Source organism: Falco biarmicus, chromosome 10 (genome assembly GCF_023638135.1).
Source record: "Falco biarmicus isolate bFalBia1 chromosome 10, bFalBia1.pri, whole genome shotgun sequence".
Classification (NCBI taxonomy): Eukaryota; Metazoa; Chordata; class Aves; order Falconiformes; family Falconidae; genus Falco; species Falco biarmicus.
The window spans coordinates 4,304,033-4,325,831 of NC_079297.1; the positions used below are offsets into that span (position 1 = coordinate 4,304,033).

The following is a 21,799-nucleotide window of genomic DNA, read 5'->3' on the forward strand; positions in this document are numbered from 1 at the left end:
AGTAGGTTAAGGTGCCTGATGGTGACTAGTAGTGTCTAAACGACTGTGCCCAAACATTCTTGACTTCCTGGCTCTGAGCATGCGATGATAAGCTCCATGCATCATGAACGGCAACTGTAGCTACCCATCCACAGTACGACCCTGTGCCCGTGATTCTAAACCCAGCTCATTAATGTGATGGGATTTATCACAGATCTGTCCTAGAAACTTCTTTTGCCAATGATTTGAGTCTACAGTGCAAGTGAACTCCTGCAAGTATTTCAAGTTCTTACTACTATTTTAGGAAGAAAAGTGTAATCTTTAGGAATCTGTGTGAATTCACAATTATTAATATGTTCCCCCTTATAAGATGATTCTGGAATTAAGCAACTCCTTTTCTCCTCATCAAAAGTGCAAAGAGTGTATCAAGTGAGCTATTTTGGGGTTGGCTATGGATTAAAATTCAGAAGGGTGGTTATTAGCTTTTGATATTTTCTTGGAAGTTGATGCTGTTCTTCCTCATTCCCCTTCCCTGAAGGTTGTAGAGAATGCTGTGCTTAGCAGAATAATAAAAATAAAATAAACACCTGCCCTCAGATTGGTTCTGTGATTGGTACCACAGAAAAATAGGGGAAAAAATTCCTATCAAAATGCTTTTTAGTGTGTCAGATGTGCACATCTAAGACAAAAATCAGAAATGTGGTCTGTGTGGTCATCTTATACAAGGTTTCTGTTATGAAACTCAAGTTCTTTTGGGAAGCACTGGATGTGGCAGCTCTTCATGTGGATGCAAATTTGCCAAAGGTGCTCTGTGAGGATGTCATACATATGAAAAGACAGACCCACACCCTTGTGGACCTGTATATGTTGTCTTCATTTCTGTGAAGTGGGAACAATGACATATTCCTGGTCCACAGAATGGTACTCATGTTTTTAGACCCTTGTAAATATATAAGGACACAAAATCCTCACTAAATGTAGCAAAACAAAGTGAAAATAAACATTAATGAGACTAATTGTATTATGCTTCAAAAGTGTTGTTCAACCAAGAAAGTGCAAATATTTTGCTATGGAGAGGCGGGACCCTGGAATTACTGTGTAACAGAGTATTAGCTATGCCTTTCGTTTGTGGCTCGACCACCCAGTGAGCTACTGTTAAATGGGGAATAAGTTGCATAAGTTTCATTTCTAAAGGCTGTATTATGTCTTGCCTTGTCTCGTCTCTGTGTGGCCACCTATACTTGTGTAAACAGAGTAATGAACTGCATCCCCTTTGCAGAGAAGTAAGACAGGATGCAAGCACTGAAGAATTGGTGTCTCTATGTCCTATTCCAGGCAAATCCCAGTGTCTTTCTGGACGTGTTCACTAAACAAGGACAATGTTTTTCTTGATTTGCCTCTCCTTATGTCAGTCTCTCAAATTTCTCTGTTTTCTTCACGTTGCAGTAGACCAGTATGAACAGCTGTAACCACAGGGAAAGTATAAAACCAGCTCTTATTGGTCAGCTGAAATCTCAGATCTTTCCCAGGTATGTAAAGAAATCAAGCTTAAGCTTAAACAGAGATTTAGGGTCAGCATTCTGGTACGTTCAACTAGGATATTTCTCAGGGCATGGCAGTTGCATGGGAAAGGCACGTGCTGGGTAGAATACAGTAGAGAGTGCCAAAAAAGGCAATTAGACCACCTTACTGGCACAGGAAGTAATTGCAGTTTGAGTAATGGTTTCTCTTATTGGCTTTGAAAAGACACTATTATGGATGCATCTAATCTGGATAAAACCGAAGGCAAATTATCTCAAACCCATGTATTTATTTCTTTGGAGTCTGTTTTGTGTCTGTTTAGATACAAGATTTCTTGAGATTAGCTTAATCCTTTGATTGTGTACCACGAACCTACCAAGTTACATAGAAAAAAGAGAGCTGTTAAGAATCTCCTCTCCAGTAGGCTCGTATCCCTTGCTGCTTACAGGCTTCTGAGCAGTCTGTGTTAATGCAGGCTCCACTCTAACAGTAAATGAGTTTGCTGAGTCTGTTCTTTTTCTATTAAACAACTTTGCTTCTCTCAGTGTTACACCTATCCTCTCTGCTGTTCTGCATTTCTACATCCTCCTTAAACATGACTTCTTTTGTTTGGCCATGCCAAAGGGTAAGTTTAATTTGTGCTGTGCTCCTGTGTCTGCCAATTAGCCATCAAACTCTTGAAGCAGAATTATCCTAATGATTTTTTAACTATGTGTTCAGATAAAGTCACATGCTTTTGAATAAGCAACACTGACTCTGCATTACAGGCTTTTTTCTTTTTCTTGCCCCCATATCCCCACCTTCCCAGGCTCTAAAGCAGGGACCACTTCATCAGTTAACACGGTACAGAGTTGTGATGCAAACAGGCAGAAATAGTTGGCTAATCCTCTTATTTGAGTGCTATTTTCCTGTGCTCCATTTTGATCCTTTAAATAGTTGCAGTGCAAACATGTCAGATGGAAGAGTCCTTAACACTGAAAAATCACTGTTCTGATTGGACCTGAATCATATAGATCAGCCGTCAGTATTCAATGAGGATGAGGTGTTGCAGTTCAATAAGCGGTGTAGGTACGAATGACCCCGGTATGGGATGCCTATCCATCATGGGGTGATTGATACTAGACTCAGAGGTGCCTTGTAGAGTTTACCCCCGAGTAAAAAGGTTTCAATTCTTTACTGGATGGCTTGAAATGTAAGAGTTGTCTTTGCTGTCTGCAAACAGTATTTCAAATTATGATATTGACATAATACAGAACAACAGGCCAGGAAGAAGCAATCTCTGTACAAGCTGTCTTAACAGTTTTATGCCATGTATTTCATGAGGTATATTTCAAAATTACAAATCACGTTTTGTAGATATTGTTTGAGGTTACTCTATTTGGCTCATCTTGACTTTGACTGAAGAACCTGAGAATTTAGTAAAATATGCAAAATGTGAGACTACTAAAGCAGCATGATGGTTTCTTGGTATGAAGAAAGCAGAAACTGATGGGATTGGTTATGAAGAAAGTTGCTGTAGTCCAGTAGGAATATGAGAAGTGAACAGCCTCGTAAGGAGTGCATGTCACAGTCTATAAATTCTCATCTTGACCAGAAGGAAAATCATTTTCTCTACAAAACATACAAAATAATGCATTTCTTTAAACTTCATCTCTTTCTTGATTGCAGATTTTAAAGAAATCAGATTATCTGGGGGAAAATATACATGTATCTCTGTTATCTTTCCGATGTAATATGAGTCAAAATGTGTTGTTTTGCTTTGTGTTGCATTTTTTTTCCAGTTATATCTAATTATATCTCTAAATACAATTGTGTAAATTAGTCATTGATGGATGTATGCCTTTTCTTGGTCTTGGAATTTATTGGCCAATGTAATGTTTTTACCAAATCTTCAATCTCCTGTGTTAACAAAACTGTGGGCAGCCCAAGTGGTTTACTGTGGACGTCAGAGAGGTGTGTTGCCAGAAGAGACATCATGGGAGGTTAATACATGTGGTAGTTAAGGCACATTTCAACAGTTTGGGTTAGTGGGCTGATTTCAAGGTCTTGTCTTGTTTTGTTGGCCATAATATCATGGCTTTGGGCACCCTCCTTGGAGGTAATAACTAGCAATTATAAACCTTTAAACATTGTGGGTATGAGATTTTTTTTTTTTCCTTCCTTCTTTTTTCCTGTCCTTTATAATTTACTTACCCAGAAAAGCTTAGCTCAAATCTCACTTACCATCTGGAAATCTGTGTGGTCCAGCTCTTCACTGCATTATTGCATCCCAGAATGCAGAAGGTAAAAGTAAATAAAAGGCAGGTCCTGCTTGATGAACCCAATCTCCTTCTATGACAAGATGACCCGCTCCATGGATGAGCGAGAGGCTGTGGATGTTGCAATAATCACAGTAATAATTGCCCTGTACTTGGCACTGGTGAGGCTGCACTTCGAATCCTGCATTCAGGGTTGGGCCCCTCACTTCAGGAGGGATGCTGAGGTGTGGAGTGTGTCCAGAGACAGGCAACAGAGCTGGGGAAGAGGCTGGGGCACCAGTCTGATGGGGAGTGGCTGGGGGAACTGGGAGAACTGGAGAGGAGGGGGCTCAGAGTGGACCTTATCGCTCCCTACAACCACCTGAAAGGAGCTGTAGGCAGGGTGGGTAACAAGCGACAGGACAAGAGGAGATGGCCTCAAGTTGCTCCAGGAGAGGCTTAGACTGGATATGAGGAAATAATTCTTTGCTGAAAGGGTGGTCAAGTTTTGGAAAAGACTGCCTGTTCCAGGAGGTGGTGGAATGGAAGCGTTGGAAGTGTTTAAAAAGCACATAGAAGTGGTGTTCAGGGACATGGTTTAGTGATGGACTTGGCAGCCCTGGGTTAATGATTGGACTTGATCATCTTAAAGGTCTTTTCCAACCTAAACAATTCTGTGATTCTCTGATTCTATACATTCCTTGAAAATGGTGTATGTAACAGACAGGCAGGGTTATAGCTGTCTTGTACCCAGATACAATCAGTTGCAAAATCCCTTTTTTGGCTATACTTCCTCTGTGTCCCTTTCTCAAGGAAATTCACTTTTTTTCTTTTGCCAGTTCAGAGAACTTCTAAATTGTAAAACAAGTGAACAATTTTGTAAGAAGTTTGAGCCTCAGGGTTTCTAGGACTCTAGCCTGAACTTCAAGACTTCACGTGACCTATCTTTTTCTGTCTCTTGGGGACAACAAAACCTGCTGGAAACTATCACCTTTGTGCAGTCTGAGGAAAAACTTAAGTTGAATGTCCTGCTCTTATTCTAATATCTCCTTCAATCAAGCCCCTCATGTTGCACAAAGTGGGGGTGGAAGGGAGTTGCTTTGAAACTGGCTGTATTTCTCTGTATGTGTGCCCACATGGATGAATGGCCAGATCGTTCTGGGTGTATAATTTATTCACTTGAGAGTTTGTTCAGATGTACCTTCTAAATTCTTCCAGGTTTCTTGGTAAAATCAAGGGTGAATTTGGCCTGTGCTTTACCCCTCTGTCCATCATGGCCTTGCACGTCTATGGAAGTTGAAGGAGTTAAAAAGCGTAACTTGATTTTCATATTTTTTTTTTTTTAATGTGATCAGGAAAGATGTCGTCTTCCATTTTATAAAAGTATAATAATTAGCAATCTTGACTCCTACTGAGTGTGAATGGGAAATTCACCTGTCAGTGAAGTATGAAGAGTGCTTTAGGAACCAGTATGCTTGCAGGATATAAAGGGAAAACGGAGCTCTCTATGGTGCTGCTGGGATGGAGACTGAGCTGTGCCAGTCCTTCCACTCCCTCCTCCCCTCGGTTGCTCACCCTTCACAAACACGGAGTTTATTGCTTAAACCCCCCCACCTACACAAACGCTTCTGTGCGCGTGCCGGGCGTTGAGAGTAATGCTGTGGTGACAGAGAGCTATGGAGCTGCTTCTGCACAGCTATTGGATAAAGATCCATCACCGACTGACTGATATGTGACCCACAGGTACCACATATGTTACCTAATGACCAGTCACTTAATTATAGACTAGGTGACATGTTTATAAGGGTGAACTTTAGAGTGCTATTAGGGAATGGACAGATGAACTATACCAGTGCCCTCCGGGTAGATTTCACCCAGACTCTTCTGCCTCTGTAGACCCATTACACAGTAATTAGGGTGATTTTTAAGTAGGATGCAAGGAGTTAAATGACTAACCTTATTATTGCTTCATTTGTCACTGTGGTAAGTGCCTCTTTGGGGGAGGTGGCTTGCGAAAAAGTGAGAGAGAGAAAGAAAGGAGAACATGAGGTGTAAAGTCTCTTCTTCCCTAAGTCTACATGTGGAGAGCAGGAAGATGAAGAAACATATTTTTTCAAAGCTAAGACTGAAGAAATCTTTGAACAACCTGATTGTTCACTTCAACAATTGAAATGTCCATGAAGAAATGCTAGTTGCATAATAGTGTTCCATGATAATGATGTTTTCGTACTAATAACTTCCTTTACAGTCCTAAGAAATAAGGTTTACATCTTGCAGACATACCAGTTTACTAATTTGATTCACTGAGGTCTTTTCAGAAAACATTTTGGACATCTGTTTTTATTTTTTTTTCCTATAGCAAGAGGTAGATACACACATAGCTGAGATGTGTGGCTGTCTGTCTTCTCTGGGCTGGGACATAGTCACATCTTAAAAACAAGTTGCTTGGACCGCTGTCCCCACTGTGGGACTGGCGGTGGCAGGGATTCTGGTGTTGACCCTCACTGACATCGGGACAGCTGCTGCAGTTTCCCTGCCAGAGTGCGGCAGAACCCCAGCCCTGCCCTTCCAGTGCCAACTCCAAACCTTTGATTTAGCAACAGGGTGAGCACGTGCTGATTTTCTGGCTGTTCTCATTTGTGCTCAAGTCAAGGAGTTAAACTTCCTCAATTACTGCCGGTGACACACTTCTGGGTGACTGGCGGAACTATTCACCTTCTCTGCAGTCTCTGTGTTGGGTGTTTAAGTTTTGGAAAAATGTTTTTCTAATTAGTTGTATGGGGATATTGTTGCACAGGCAAAATGGTCATCTTCATTAATCTGGATTTAACAGCTAATTGTTGAAATCTTAAATGCAGCCTTGAAGCATGGAGTGGAGTCCTGCAAATCAGTTGTTGCGTGATAATGTCAGCTGTTTGTTTATTTACTGTGTACAAAATACATACATATGTATATAATATTTTGTATTTTATTCATATATATATACACACATATATAAACATTTGCAGTGTTTTATACATGGGTGACTGCTTAGCTACAGATTTTTACCAATGCCCTTAGTTTTGTTTCATTCACTCAGCTGAGTCTTTCTCTTCTCAGGTAGTAATAGTTGAAGGAAAAAAAATGCAGGGCAGATTTACCTTGTTCTTTAGGAGATAATAATTGCTGTAGGGTGTCTCTAATTGAAGGGAAGGAGATAGGTTTGAACTTCTCAGCCTGTGCTTTGCATCAGCTGGCTGGGAGCCAGTTCTGATCCAGCAGCAATGTAGGTGGTTTAACCAGTGATGTGTAGGAGCTAATATATCCTGCTAAGATAAATGTAAATAATGTAAATGAGCTGGATGTAAAAATGATTTTTTGGCATTTTATATGGCCCAGTGACATTCATAAAGGGGAACGTAGTTATGACCCTACTGTACCTTGCTAAATGTACCTAATTTTCTTGAAAAGCTGATGCCTTTGAGGTGTTAAATATTTCATTAAGCTAGCCAAATATTCTTAATTTAATGCAGTGTGGCTCTTGCCTCTCCAGGATCTATTCAGGACCTTTCAGGATCAGACAGGAAAGAGAAAGAAGTGGTTAATGATATGAAAAGCCCTGGAAGTTGGTAGTATTTTTTTCTCCATTGCGGCAGGTATTGCTGTTAGTACTTAAAGGCTTGAGAAACATTTGAAGATTCTTTGCCCTTCCCTGCTTCTAACCTGTGTTTATGAAAATAGTAATGGGAAGAAGTTAAATGTTAAAAAATGTTTTAGGAATTCTTCCCTCCCTCCAAAAAAATCCCGTGCAGAAATACCTAGCTGAGACCTGGAAGATGTAAAACATGTGGAGACCTACATCAGGTTTTTGTTCACCTGGACATCAAGGTGGATGCATGGATCCACATACCCGCACACCCCCCCCCCCACCCCCCAGCCTTTAACGTGCAGTTACTGTGTGCGGAGTATTTTTCTTTAGATTGTGGCTTTGCAATCCTTCTAAAGGGGCAGAGATGTATTTAGGAGCTCCAGCTGTTCAAAGTACTTGGAGATGACTACCAAAATGTTGTGTTATTTCAGTTTGCTTTCCTTCCTTCCCCCACTTCCCCCCCGCCTCCTCCCCAATATTTTAGGGTGGGTTTTAGACACCTAACCATATATGCCTACTGCTGTTCTTGTCAGCTCATGCCAGTCTGCCTGGCCTCTAGCTTTGAGACCCAAGCACCATGAGTGTTATCTGTTTCATTTCTACATCCCACAGCCCCCCCTTCATCAAGTGTAAGTGGTGGATCCTTCAAATGGTAAACAGTGTTTACCACAAAAAAGTCACCGTGAAGAAGCGAGACTGTACATGCCTGGGCTGCCACAGCAACTGAATATGCAGCTGGCAGGGTGGAATTTAAACAAACATATTGGAAACAGTTTAAGGAAGAATGAAACATATCTCTCCTTCCAACATTTTTTCAGTACAGTTTTATCAACATGCTGATGGCAAAGCAGAGCTGCTGTTAGTTTCACAGTGGTACTGTGTTCAGCAGTCGGTTCTGAAATAGCAAACCTCAACAGCTCAGCTTTATGGGGAGGTGTTTTTGGAGCTGCCTTTGGCTTCTGTGCCAAATTTTTGACTGGTCTCCCCAAACATGTTTCTTTTTCATTTCAGAAAAATAGAAACCCAAGGTTTAAAATCTTAGTTCTATTAACGTTTGCTTTAAAATATTGTTGTGAAAGTTTTGCCATTAACTTTTTTGCCCTGTCGTAGACTCTGCGTGGAACATGGACCTAATTCTGAGCTGGAAGACCTGCACTTTAAATCTCCCTAACTAGAACTGGACTTTTTGTCAGCTTTAGCCAGTATGGCTTCTTTGGGTTCAGACTCTGCTTTTTACACCAGAAAATTTTCACAGATAAAAATCCTTTTAAAGCTGAGATCAAAAGGAGTACAATCTAAACGCCATTGCTGTCTGACAAAGCAAACAAACAACAAATGACCCGACATAAACAAAAAATCCTCTTATGGGAGTATAACTCAATTAAATTACTTTTTCTGTGGGGAAATTCTGTTGTTAGGTCTTTGAGTAATTTTGCCTCTCTTGGAATGTATCGTTGGACTTGGTCTCCTTCTATTACTGCTCCCTCGTCCATAATGACCATCTTGCCACTCGTTGCACAGTGTAGTCTGAGACTGGAGTTTACAGGTGCCTGCTTTAGCTGTTGTTCATCTCAAAGTGCCAGTATTTCTAACTGTGCTATGCTGGGCAGCAAGGTGTGCGCAGGGCGGGGTACTGGGAGGTAAATGACACATGTTCAAGGTCTGGTGATGAACCTCCACTTTGTGTATCTGTTGCACTCAAGATGGCAATGCTTACAAGCACACTTCAGCCTCACGGCTTCCATTGACCCATTCTGTATGGAGACCCCTTTTTTCTGGAATAAGGGAAAGAAGGTTGTGGTGTGGCGACCTGGGTGCAGTGGAACCACCTCTGTCCGCAGGGGCTGTTCAGCAGGTTGCCCTGAGACAGGAGGGATCCCCACCTCTGTGCCCTGTAGTAACCCTTGGACACTCGGAGGCAATGGAGTAAGGTGTCAGCTGAGGAAGGGTTAGCTCCTCTGCCTGGGGGTGCCTGAAGGCAAGTGGTAAAAAACCAAACCAACCCCCCAACCCCCCAAATCAGTTGATTGCCCTGAATTCCTGCCAGTGAAGTGACATCTGGGGCTTCCAGGCTCCAGGGGCTTCTCCAGGGGTGGCTATAGCAGTATGAAATGGGCTGGTCCATTTTCCACTGCCAGGTACGCATCAAACAGCATGAGATTGCTGCTAAATATCCTGTAACGTGACGTGATTGGTTTCAACTCTCATCTATGATCAGACTACTCTTGGGAATCTTTGTGTAAGAAATGTTTCAGTTTTAGATGTATAAACCCCCCTTGTTTAAGCACTATAGTGTAACAATTTTTTTAAAGTTCCAAAGTAACTTCAGGAACAGATTACAGTAATTATCTCACAGAAAATACTGAGCATGCAATAATTAAGGAGTTCATAGGAAAACTTCACTTTCTGGTTACAAACATAAAACCTGTTTTCAGTCACAAAAATATCAGGAAATAAAAATTCACATATTGGTCTAACATTGCAAAGTAATGATATTCCCTGTCCTCACTTCCAAAATAACAATGAGTTCTCCAACAAGTTATAGGTAGAATTTTTCCAAAGGCTTACAAGCTTTTGAGGGAAACTGTGTCATTAAGCTATTTTTCCGAAAAAGTAAATCACGGCATTTTTGGAAAAGTGTCCACCTTCAAATGAGAAACATGTTAAACTTAATGTCACAATTGATTTAACATGAACAAATAATTTTAAGGAAAAATAATTTTGCCTGAAAAAAAATTGACCATTGAAACAAGCCATAATCTCTCTTACACTTGAAACTTGTTTTGATATACTTAACAAAACAACAGGGAATTTCAAATATCTCCCATCAGATTGGACTCTTTACAGACATACAAAATAAAATTCAAGATTTTTATTTTTTTTTTTTTTTTTGTAGCAGAAGGTTTTAATTTTATGTTTGGAACATTTGAAACAATTTTAATTTTGCCCACAGCCCTAATGTTAGAGGATGGTATGGGTGCCCAAAGTCCAGGTGAAGTCACCTGTGGTAACTTATACTTCTAAAACTTACGTTGCTGTACATACCGAGCAGCTAGTGACTGTTAATATACTTGGCATAACAATTAATAATAACTTTCCAGGCTGAGTTTTATGCCAAGCGCTGTGTACCCTCCAACTGTTGGAAACACTTCCACATCCCAAGACATGGGTTTGATGTTCAGAATTATATAGCCTACTTTATTACTAATGTCTACAAATCAATTAAGGTAGATTTTATTTTGCTGTTGAAAAGGTCAGTAGGAAGGTAGCAGAAGCAGGAGGGACTGCACGTCGCAGCCTCGAGGCTGGTGGGGCAGCTCTCTGGAGGTGCGGAGAAACCTGAACCACACAGCACCATCAGGAAATTCCATGGCTGAATTGGAAGCTGGTACCCAGGAACTTTGGGGCTGGGAAATTAATTTCAGATGACTCTGAAATTTGCCTCCTAGATAAATAGTCTGCGTATTCCAATACGAGCATGTAATTTAAAACAGCGTGGGGCATTCAGAGAATTAGAAGCCAAAAAAATGTTGGGGTGGGGGTGGAGAAAAAAGTAATTTGAAACTGTGATTTAATGAAGAAAATCAAGGACCAATGTGTTGACAGGAAAATTCAGGCAGTTATCAAGTCCAAGGGTGTCAATGAAATAATTAAAAGCACACAGTATGAAATGGCTCTGGCTGCTGTGATAGACATGGGGTTGCCCTACATACTCTGTGGTACTTTTATATAATAACATCAACATTAGTGTTTGAACGGAGCCAGGACTCGCAGGAACTCTATACTGGCCCTTCTTTTATTATTTTAGCTAGAGCACTTCATTAGTGAGGCTGCTTTTTATTGATGACCTGGGAAGGAAAGCAGTGTGTAGGTTTCTGCTGCTGCTACCTTCTCATCTAATGAGAGATGCCTTGAAGAAAGGAGGTGAGGGTGGGTAAGAAATTGTAACAAATTAGAAAGGGACAAGCATGTTGCTCATGGGGAGGTCTGTTACCGTCATTGGTCTGCACTGCTTCATTGGAGAAGCTGCTTTTTCAATTTGTTTTTCCTGAGACCTGTTCTTCCACTAAACTGGGTTGGCGGTACTGCATATCCCTAACTCTATGTGGGGTGGATGGCTGCTCTTTTCCTTGCTGGTTTTATGTACTTCATGGTTACTGAACATATCAGATGATCTTGCCTTTTAATAAGCTTGTCGCAAGTCCTTGGAATGAGATCTGAGGTGGGATTGCTGGTGGTTCTCAGTTCCATCTCGCCATTACTAGCATCTTGGTGGGGAGGGAGCCAGGACCAACGTGAGTGTCAGTGTGTGGTGGTGGCAGCCCAGAGCGAGTGGAATAGGACAACTTGGTGCTGTTGGTTGGGTTTGGGAGATGCAGAGTAGGTCCCAGTAAGGTCCAGCTTTGTGATTCTTGCACCTGTTGTACAGAGAGAGTTGTTTCATGTGCTAAGATAGATTGCTTGCCTGATAGTTGCTGAATCTTATCAAGCTTAATTTCTACTCTAACTATGAATTTCAAGAAAGAAAATAAATTTGTATTCAAATTTAAATGCATTAAGAAAAAAATGTTTGGAAGCATCTGGAAAACTCTTACTTTCGAAGAAATGTAGAATGCATAGCTTTAACCTTTGCTGTAAATCATCTACCCCTCTGGGGTTTGAACTTTTATCAATTTCTGAAAATGAGCTTCCAGTCTGTTCTGTATTGATCATCTACGCCATGTCAATAAGAGCTGTTGTGAAGGTGAGCCCTGCTTGAAATTCACGTTAATGGTATTCATGGAGGAAGGACTGGGGGAATGTGTGTGTGTATGTATAGTTAGAGGTTTGTCTCAAATTCTCAAATTAAAATCTTTAAAGAATAGTAGGTTGAACATTATTTATGGTGTTACAGTTCCGTAGGACTTCAATCTTCTAGATATGTTACCTAAAATTTATTTTAGTTTTTATTGTAAATCAAATATCCAGCAGAATTATTTCTTATATTGTATTCAAAATTATTATGTGCATCCTAGAAGGAAAATGGTGAAGTCACTGTTAAAGTAAAATTGAAATCTACCACAACTTTTAACGTCCTGTCACAGGGCCTTAAACATGGAGGCTAAACTGTTGATTTTTAAGATAAAGCGGGGGTTTTTTTCCACCTAAATAAGAAAGAAATACCCATTTTTGGTGGAACATTTTGGAATTCTCATTGCTGAAAAGTGAATACTTTGGTTATAAAAAGAACTCAACCATTTTTTCTTATTCCCCAAACAATTGTTTTTCAATCAAAAAAAAAGAAAAGCTTAGAAAGACAATATCCACAGTATTTAATTCCTGAATTCCTCACAATTTAAGGGAAGATAAACTTTAAATAGCAACTCCCATTGAGAACGTAACATTTGTTCTTCTGAGCTACTTTCTTTGCAGCTTCAAATATTGACTAATAAACCCCAGTTACAAAGCTGTCCTGCTGCTCTGTTTTGATCCCTTGGCAAATTAAACTTTACAGAAGGGCTCCCACAAATGCGGGGAAAACTGTCTTTGCGGTAGAGTTCAATGTAAGTGAATCAACCCCCCTTTGATCAAGGGGGCCGTGATACCGGATTGAGGCTCTCGTGGTCATGGGACAAGTGAGATAAAAATCCTGTGATGCGGGACGTGTGGTGCTTCATACAGTGCACATAGAGCAAGACAGCTTGTGGTTTGTGGGTATGTATATTGTTCCTTTGAAGTGAAAGAGAATTTTGAATCCCCCCACCCCCTTTTTTTTTCCCCTTCCTGGAAATAAGCAAACAAACCCAAGTATTTTTTATTTTCATATTAATTTTATATCTCCATTACTCTTGAAGAGGAGCTCCCTTTTTTTGAACTATTAATATTTTAATGGAGAGACAAGAGTGCCAGTCTCCTTTCTGTCCCTGAGAAAACCCATTAAGGTGGTGGTGAGACAGTGGGGAGTGATGCTCGTTAACATGTAGGGTATTCATTTGTTAGTAACGTGGTTAGGAGATGGGTGAGTCGGGGCGCTGGAAGTCTGTGGAGTTCTCCCACTGGAGTGCTCAGCTGATGGCAGAAACAGTGTGTGCTTACAGCAGTGGAATTATATGGCTACAAATACATTTGATATATTCTGTATAACGCTTTATATGTTTGCATGTGTATACATGTATATTAAAAGGTGTAATACATATATATATATATGTATGTTCATGTATCTATATTCATTGATCTGCATATTACTAACAAAATGAACATTATCACAAAGTGGGGTTGAGCCCAATTTAGATTCCAGATAATCTGTGAAAGCAGTTAATTAATTGTGAATCGTTTCTCCTGGAAGTCCAAGGTGGAGAGCCCTGTGGTAACAAACGTCACCCCAGCAAATCAATGTTTCATTAGCATGTCTATGGGAGATGTCTGTTCTCTTTTGCACATAAAATGAAACAAGAGCTTTCATCTCCCTTTCTGTCTCACTCTGCCTTTGAGAGGGAATAAGTGGCTTTGTTCATTAAACTCCAAACTTTCACTGGTAGTACAGCCCCCTGTGCTTTTTTTTTTTTTTTTTTTTTTTTTTTACTCTAAAGCTCTCAATCAGTTTAAAAGGAGAGAACCTCCATTAAGGACAACTGCCAGGTAAATGTTTGTTTTCATAATGCATTTATTAAGGTGTAAAATAGAGGGAAATGTTGCTGCAAGGACTGGAATGTACTTTCAGTATTTGTGCCCATGAACTTCTGCATCGAAGTTTTTGCAGAAAAGTCAGACTATTTGCAGTACTGTTTTGCAGCATCAAGCAGACTACTGAAGGCACATTTATTTGCACCTTTTAGTCTGAAGCCTGAATTTTGGCAGTGCTGTTTCCTACACTTTCCAAGTTCAGTCAATAATTTTAGGGAGGAGGGCAGATGGCGGCAGCATTTGTACAGTTCAGGTAATGCATCTAATGAAAATATATTTGAAATATGTCAGATGTGCTCTGAACGTGAAGAAGATACTGCAAGAAGGGGATTTTGGTCTGTTGCTGTGTGGCACCAGCTTGTTTTGTAACTTCTCCAAATGTAATTTATAACATGCTCGTATATCCTCAGTTGCTAGAATTTTAACAGCCTACTTCTAACACCACCTAGATTTTGGACATGATGAAACCATAACTAGCAATAGCATTATTGATAATTATCCTACTAAACAGTTCAATAGCAGTTAGATTTATGATCTTACGACCACATCTTTTCTACCTTAACTACAGAGTATTGTTTGGGCTCCTTTTTACTTATATAGGTGCAAATTAAGGTATATCACCAGGCATTTGCCTACTTGCCTACTTTGAGAGTACCACTTGTGACATTAGAATTAGGCCCACTCTGCCATCGCTTACGCAAACAGAATGTGACTGAGTGACTTGGTATAATTCTTTGCAGCCATGTTATAAAATAAACATTTCTTCTGATCTGTTTTTTCCATTATTGTTGCATGCTGCAGCTCATTACCCAGTAATAATTCTGGGGCCATTAGTTAGATATTGATATTGTACACACTGTTGCCAGTTGTCTTGACTTTAAATTTTTGCATTACCTATACATTTTCTTTAAAACCAAGCTCCTGGACTTATGTTATTAATGAGATCCTTAAATGTATCTTAGATAAATTCCTAGCCCACAGGCTCTCAAATGTAGAAATGTAACTTAGAAGCAACCTGGAAAATTTAAAAATAGAAAGCAAAGAGAGGGAGTCCCACATCTCCTGATTTTCAGGGCATAAATCTATTCTTGAATCCATTGGTTTGGCAATATTTTTCTTCTAACTGAACAAACATTAACTACCGGGATTTGTGTCTTTCATCTGCTTTCATTGTGCAGCACGTGTTCATTGTGATAAGGAAGTTAAGAGTGCTGAGGAAAGCTAAGAAAGAACTTTCCAACCCCCTTTTCCATATTCTGCTTTTGGGAAATAACCAAAAATCTCTGCCCTAACCAGAAATTTGGCCAATATACAGGTATTTCACAGCGGGTTTTCAGAATCAGGCCCTACAAGTTTCCAAAAACAATTGCAAAAGAGCTTTAGTTTTCCAAGTGCTTGGCTCCTTCAGCCTTTCCATACCAGTTTCATTTTAAATTCTTTCAGCTGGGCCCAGGTAAGTCTTAGAAGCAGCACGGAAAGATGCTCTTCAGGGATGCAGAGGCGCATTTGAAATCAGCTAGTTGAAATGGCTTGGCTTTGGTTCTTTGAAGTGAGGAATCTTGGACCTGCTCATGTTTAGATGTCTGATATGGTTTGAAATTTTTGCAGTGAGAACAAGGAAATGGCCCAGTTAGGATGCCTTCTTTGGAAGTGCCCTCTTCTCTTAGAGCACATCCATTTAGAGATTGTGGACCAGATACTAAATCTGGATGTCTACCTAGGTTTAAATTGAGTAATAGGGATCTCGATTCATCTGGTGGTATTTGTCTTCTTTTTACATATAGCAGTTTCATAGTCTGGTTTCTTGATTGCCTCTTCTTGCTGGTTTTACAGCAGTGTAAACCAGTTTTGAGTCGTCATTCCTGATTTTCTGTGAATGAGTTGGACTCCTTGGACTTCTTGAAGAGAGACTTCATTAAGCCTGTTTGTGATCCAGGAGAAATTTTGCCAGTGGATTTTCTGGGCTGGGGAATTATAATAAGTTTCTTCCCATCCCCAACAGGCACCAGAGACCTGATGATTAGATGAAGAACTGAAGAAGATCTTTGACAAGGCTGCTAATCAAAATCTCAGTGCTGGGTTCTACTCCGCCTAACCAAAAAAAGGACATGCTTATTGACTGAAGCGGTGCCTCAGCTTTATCGTAACAATATAAGTTCGGAAATAAGTACTATAATTAACCATGACTGTATTATTGGATGTGTGCATGTGTAATTAACAAAGCAGATATTTTTGTGTATGTGGCTCTACTTATTTGTTCATGAAAACTCCCTACCATTTTCATCAGCCTATTAAGGTTAATTAAAATTAATTCTGTTTGTATTGACTGCCTTTTCACATATGCGAAGTTTGTGCAAATCAAGTGTGTGGCCAGGGCCTTCTTCCCTATAAAATCCATAATGTTTGCTTTCAGAGCTGGGGGAAAGAGGAATCAAAATTGCAGGCTGTTTGAAATTTAAATCAGAGCAATGCTGGTCAATAGTATCAAGGTTACAGTGCCCTGGAAGAGTTTGATTGGGTGCTACCAGATGCATGCTGGGTGGCAATGACAGTAAAGGTCGTTGGAATGGAGTTTTAGGATTTCTTTTCTTCTTGGTTAATGCTGGGATTCCTGACTGAAAGAATCGTGGAAAGCCATGATTCGTTTTCATACCGTAGAGTTGTACAGGCTTGGGGATGATGTTCAGCCTGTGCAGAGGGAGAGCACGAGACCAGTGTTTGCTAATGTAAGGATTCCCCGGGTGAGATAAGAGCTTTCTTATATTAAGTCCTGAAAAAATACATAACAAGACACAAATGTTGTCCTGAAGGGTTTGCAATTTTAATGAATGGGAGTTATTTTTTTAAATGAATTTTTTTTGAAAAAATATTTATATTTAATGAATTGGAGATGCACTATGTGAGAAGGGAGGCATATGCACAGGAACGTGGTGTGACTCGCTGCGGGTCATGTTGCAGGCTACGAACACTACCACGGGCTCTTGAGAGCTGGAAGCAAACCAAATATTCCCCACATACCACTGCTACTCTGCCTGTGATCCTTCCAGTGTCTTCCTAGCTCCTGTATTTCTACCAGATGCTTAAATGGGTTGGTTATGGACTGAATAGACTGTTCAGGCTTTCGTTAGATCAAACAGTGAGAGGTTTCATGATACTTAATCTGAATTAAATAGCAATACCATAGTTACAGTTAATACTCATTACTTGCGCAGGACCCCATTCTTGCCAGAGCTTTCAGGCAGATCTGACTGTACCTCTTCCTTAAAGTAAGATCTTCAGAAAAAAAATCTAAATTGCAAAAGCTGTGTTTTATTGGACTGCAAACTAAGACAATATGTAGATACTTTAAAACAACAAGAAGTCCAGATCAACAAATTTGAATTGGGTTAAGACAGAATAAAACAAGGAAAAAACAAACAAATCCCCCTCTCTTTCCCCTCTCGTGTGGCTAGATCTTCTTTTTCAGATTTGCTCTGATTTCAGCAGTTCATTGGTTTTCTGCATGACAAGCTCAGTGAAGGCAGTCCTTTTTAAGTACCTAGGAAAATGGATTCTATCCATCCCCCTTAGAGGACCCTGCTGTGCGTGTCTCCCCGCTCCTCTCAGCTTTGGTGCTGTCTTTGCTTGTGCGCAGGCTCCTGCGTGCTGGTGGGTCTCGTTCTCTCCATCCGTCCCTCTCTGCACTACCAGGTCGGGGCACACTCGGTCACTGACAGGGCTGGAATGTTCTGTGCCTGTGGGCAGCTTTCCTTGGTCCGCATGGCCCAAGCTGCTGACCCCTTTGCTGGCTGCCTAGCCCCAGATGTTTCAGAGAAACATCACATACACCCAGCCATAAACAAACAAAGTATTATTGGTCACGTTTGCCATTTAATTTGTCAATTTTTGAACTTTGTGATTAGCACATTGAGAGGATATGGGCCGACTGCAATTCTTGCAGCTATTGTTACAGACTGTCTGTGGGCGCAGGGATGTGCTTCTTCATGGCCTTACTCTTGATTTATGTTCCTTTGGTTTATTCCCTAGGGAGGGAAATCTCTACAGGGTGTAAATCAAATTTCCTTTTTTTTTTTTTTTTTCTTTTCTTCCCCCTTCTTTTTAGCAGAGACTCTGGCTCATAATTCTTTCAAATGTAAATCTGAACATAATTCTGCAACAAGAATGGATTCTATGGCTAGTCATGTGGCTTCAGGCTTTATATCTCTGTAAAGCTTTAGGCCATTTCTGTAGGAATATATAGAACATCTTCCAAAGAATAAAATAGTAATGTCCTATATCATCCAATTGCTTTTCCATAAGCCTCTGCAAAGGTGAACGTATTTTGGTTTGTTTATATAACAGTTCTATCATCTAAAAAGTAGGAAAGTGAAATGTGGAGAGAATTTTTTCCCATTAAAGCTGGCTTTTAATCTGCTTCCTTGACAAATGTACTTGATGCTGATGGTATTTTTCCGTTCCTCTCTACTCCCAGTAAGACTGAACGATATGCTCCTGTCTCTCTCTTGGCTCTGATAATGTTTTTGTACTAACATAGCATAATGCCATACAATTAGAAATTATATGTTAGCTGTTAGTCATAGCCCAGTGAGTTTACATTAGACAAAAGAAATTAAATGGGAACCAGAGGAGACCTAGTAAGCACAGTTTATGGGGTTTTTTATATTCAGAAATATCACATTTCTATTGATGAGCATCATTTATGCCTGTATGGGGGAAACTAACTGTGCTACAGGCAAAAGAATTCCTGGTCATTTCTTCACATTCAAATCATGCACGGTTTGTAAATGCAAAGTTAAGATTGTCTTGGAATTGATGGTTTGCTTTGAGATTTTTATTCACTTGCTGAAAGAAAATAGAATTATTTTTAGTCTTGATTCTCTGAAACACTAAATGATGCCTTGTGTACTGTTTGGTGTTAGGGAGTGAGAATCCAGACTCTACTGAGACACTGGATTCCCTGTGTGATTGTCCCAGTAGGAGCCTCTCTGTAACAGGCATTATGCAGTCGGACCAGCAGCATTACTGGTTTGGTGCCTGTGTGTCTGGTAGTGGTCACTACCTTTTACTTCAGAGGATTTTGAGGGAATCTGTCTTCTGGAAAGTTTCCCTTTATCTACACAGACTGTCTTAGGCCCTCACAACACCAGCTAGGTACATTTGCAGTTCTTCAGGTACCTTTCTTAACCCTACCTTTAATGTTGTTGGTTTTGGTTTTTTTTTTTTAAATTCTTCATCTATCTGATGCTCTGGTGTGAAAATACTTGTAATCTACAGAGCTGCTCGTGCTACCATTTTGCCTCCTATCTCAGTAACAGTTCCAGGTTACAGCTCCTGATGCTTTCTTTCCAGCATCCCTACTGTTCCAGGCTTCACCTTTCCTATGGCTCAATTAATGCAGTCTCTTTGAAACGTGAAACACCGCCTCGAGTTATTTCAAACAAGGGCCATCTTACAGCTCTTGTATGTGTCTTAGCCACAATATGTGGCAGGAGCACTGCTACTATTTCACCGCTGAGCTGCAGGAGATAAACTGGGCCAGTTCTGATGATGTGGGAGCGAAACTGAAGCCAGCAAACTCATTTCAAAACTTGCCATGTGACGCTGAACAAATCCATGTCCTTCAAGTTCAAGGGTGAGCACTAACACTTTAGCTATCCTCTTTCATTTTGTAGCTTCTTTCTGCAGGTTTGTTCAAACCGCTCCTATTTTGATGTGCTTCTCCTTCTGTACTGCTATGGAGAACAGAGAAGTGTGACATTTTTGTTAAAAAGGGAGTGCTACAGCTTGTTGTGAGATATTATATCTTGCGGAATTCAGTTTACGACAAATGTTATTTTACTAACGTGTAGATTGGGTTGTCAGGCCTCCTGTTTTACTTTTTTTTTGAAATTTTCAGGCCAGTTTCTCCAGATGAATACACAAAACTGCAAAATCTTCCTATTATGCCTGATGTATCCATCGTGAACTGGAGTGCATTCTCACTTTTAGAGATGGCACAAGGATCTGTCTCCCTGCTATGAGAATTTTATGGCTCAGCTCCCCTCCATGGTGTGCTTCTCTGACCTGCAGTTAGTTGAATCACTGTTTTATAAATATACAAATTTCTGTCTCCCTTGTACCTGGTTGTCTTCATGATATACTTGTCTCTATGAAGCTTGGAAGATAAGATTTTATTTATCATCAAACATATTCATGATGGCTTAAAGCAAAATTAATTGTGCAAGCTTTTTGGCTGAGGTTTCCAAAGTTACCATGAAGCCTTAGATGAGATGCACCTATTAACAACAGGGGCACCAAAACAGTCTGAGTCGTTTGGAGACTCTCTGCCCATATGTTTATCTTGTTTCATACATCAGTGATATTTGCATAATACTCATTTGGTTTACCAGTAATTGCTGAGGGAGTCTTCTTAGGCTGAGATGGCAAAAGTGACTGAGAAATCTGGCTTTTCCCTTTTCTTCTTTTGACTTTACTTATTCCTGCCTTAATTTTTTTCTTGCATGCTTGTAATTGTTATTCTTGTGTGCTTGCAATTTGGATTGAGCAGAGTTCTGAACAGATTTTGTACAGGTGTACGTGGTTATTTACATTTATGACTATGTAACTGCATATATGGGCTTTTGTGCAGGAGTTACTTCCTTTGAAGAAATGGAGCAAGGAGGATGTTCTGTATCAATTAACTTGTGTTTCTGATTCTCATGTATATGCAGTAATGTGCGCCTAAGATGCAGAAAATCCTCTCAAGAACAAGGAATTATTTTTGAGAGGAGGGATGGAGGGAACCGGGAAAAACAAGTAAAAGGATTTAGGGGAAATACTGAACTTTTTTCAGATATTCTGAATGACTCCAGAAACAGAGCTAGCTACATAAACTAACATGCTTCTCCTAGGAAAGTTTCACCTTTAGGAAGATAGCCTGAGGAAGAGTGAACAGGACAACCTCCACACCTGGGTGTAAAGGGAAGAAGTGCTTCAGATTTAGACTTCACATATAGAAATGTGGAGTTATTTCCATTTACTTTCCTCATAATGTCTTTAACAGTTATATATTTTTGGATGTTGTAAATAAATGTTTGCAAACAGTACATGTATTTATCCAAATTTGGCTTTAGTTTTGGGTGTTTTCAAGATGGAAATAATTTGTCACTCAAAGAAAAGGCAAAACTATAAAATGGGGTGTTGGGGCCCTTTAACAAGTGCTCCAGCTGATTGAATATACTTCAAAAATATCCCAAGAGGATAAGGATGCACCTCTGTAGCAATAACATGCATTTGTTTGAGGGCTCATGTTTCAGGAGTCAGAAAAGGAGTAAAGTTTTCTCTGGGGCAGGTGATAACTGAATCTCTTCTATATGGGGCACGCCAGGACCTACAGGTCTCAGAAGAGCTGTTGTACACTGCTATTAGAAATCCTGAAAAGAATTTTCAACCTGTCTTCTGCTGAGAATCTTGATTCTGATAGAAGGAAAGAGAGTGCAGTAAATAGGTGGACTAAAAGGGCTCATACATTTCGTTAAGGGATGCCCTGAGGTCTTCTTATCAAGAAGATAAAATCAGCAGGACTTTAGAGCTAACAACAATTGCAGCTGTACTGCATGGGTTTCAGGTGGCTCTATACTCATGAATTAACAGGTGGTCCCTAGGACATCCAGCGAAAAGGTTTGAGCCAGTGGAAGGCTTCAGAACCTAATATTTGAATTCAGTAAAGAATATAGACCAAAGAGAATGAATCCTCTTGACCATGCTTGTTCTTGTTAGGCTCTGAAGTTTA

At 40.1% G+C, this 21,799-nt stretch overlaps 1 long non-coding RNA gene across 1 annotated transcript in view; it reads left to right on the plus strand.

Annotated features, from left to right (window-relative positions):
• The window catches only part of LOC130156529 (uncharacterized), a 208,630-nt gene that overhangs the window by 92,660 nt on the left and 94,171 nt on the right, over positions 1–21,799 (plus strand). The gene's annotated exons all lie outside the window — the stretch shown is intronic.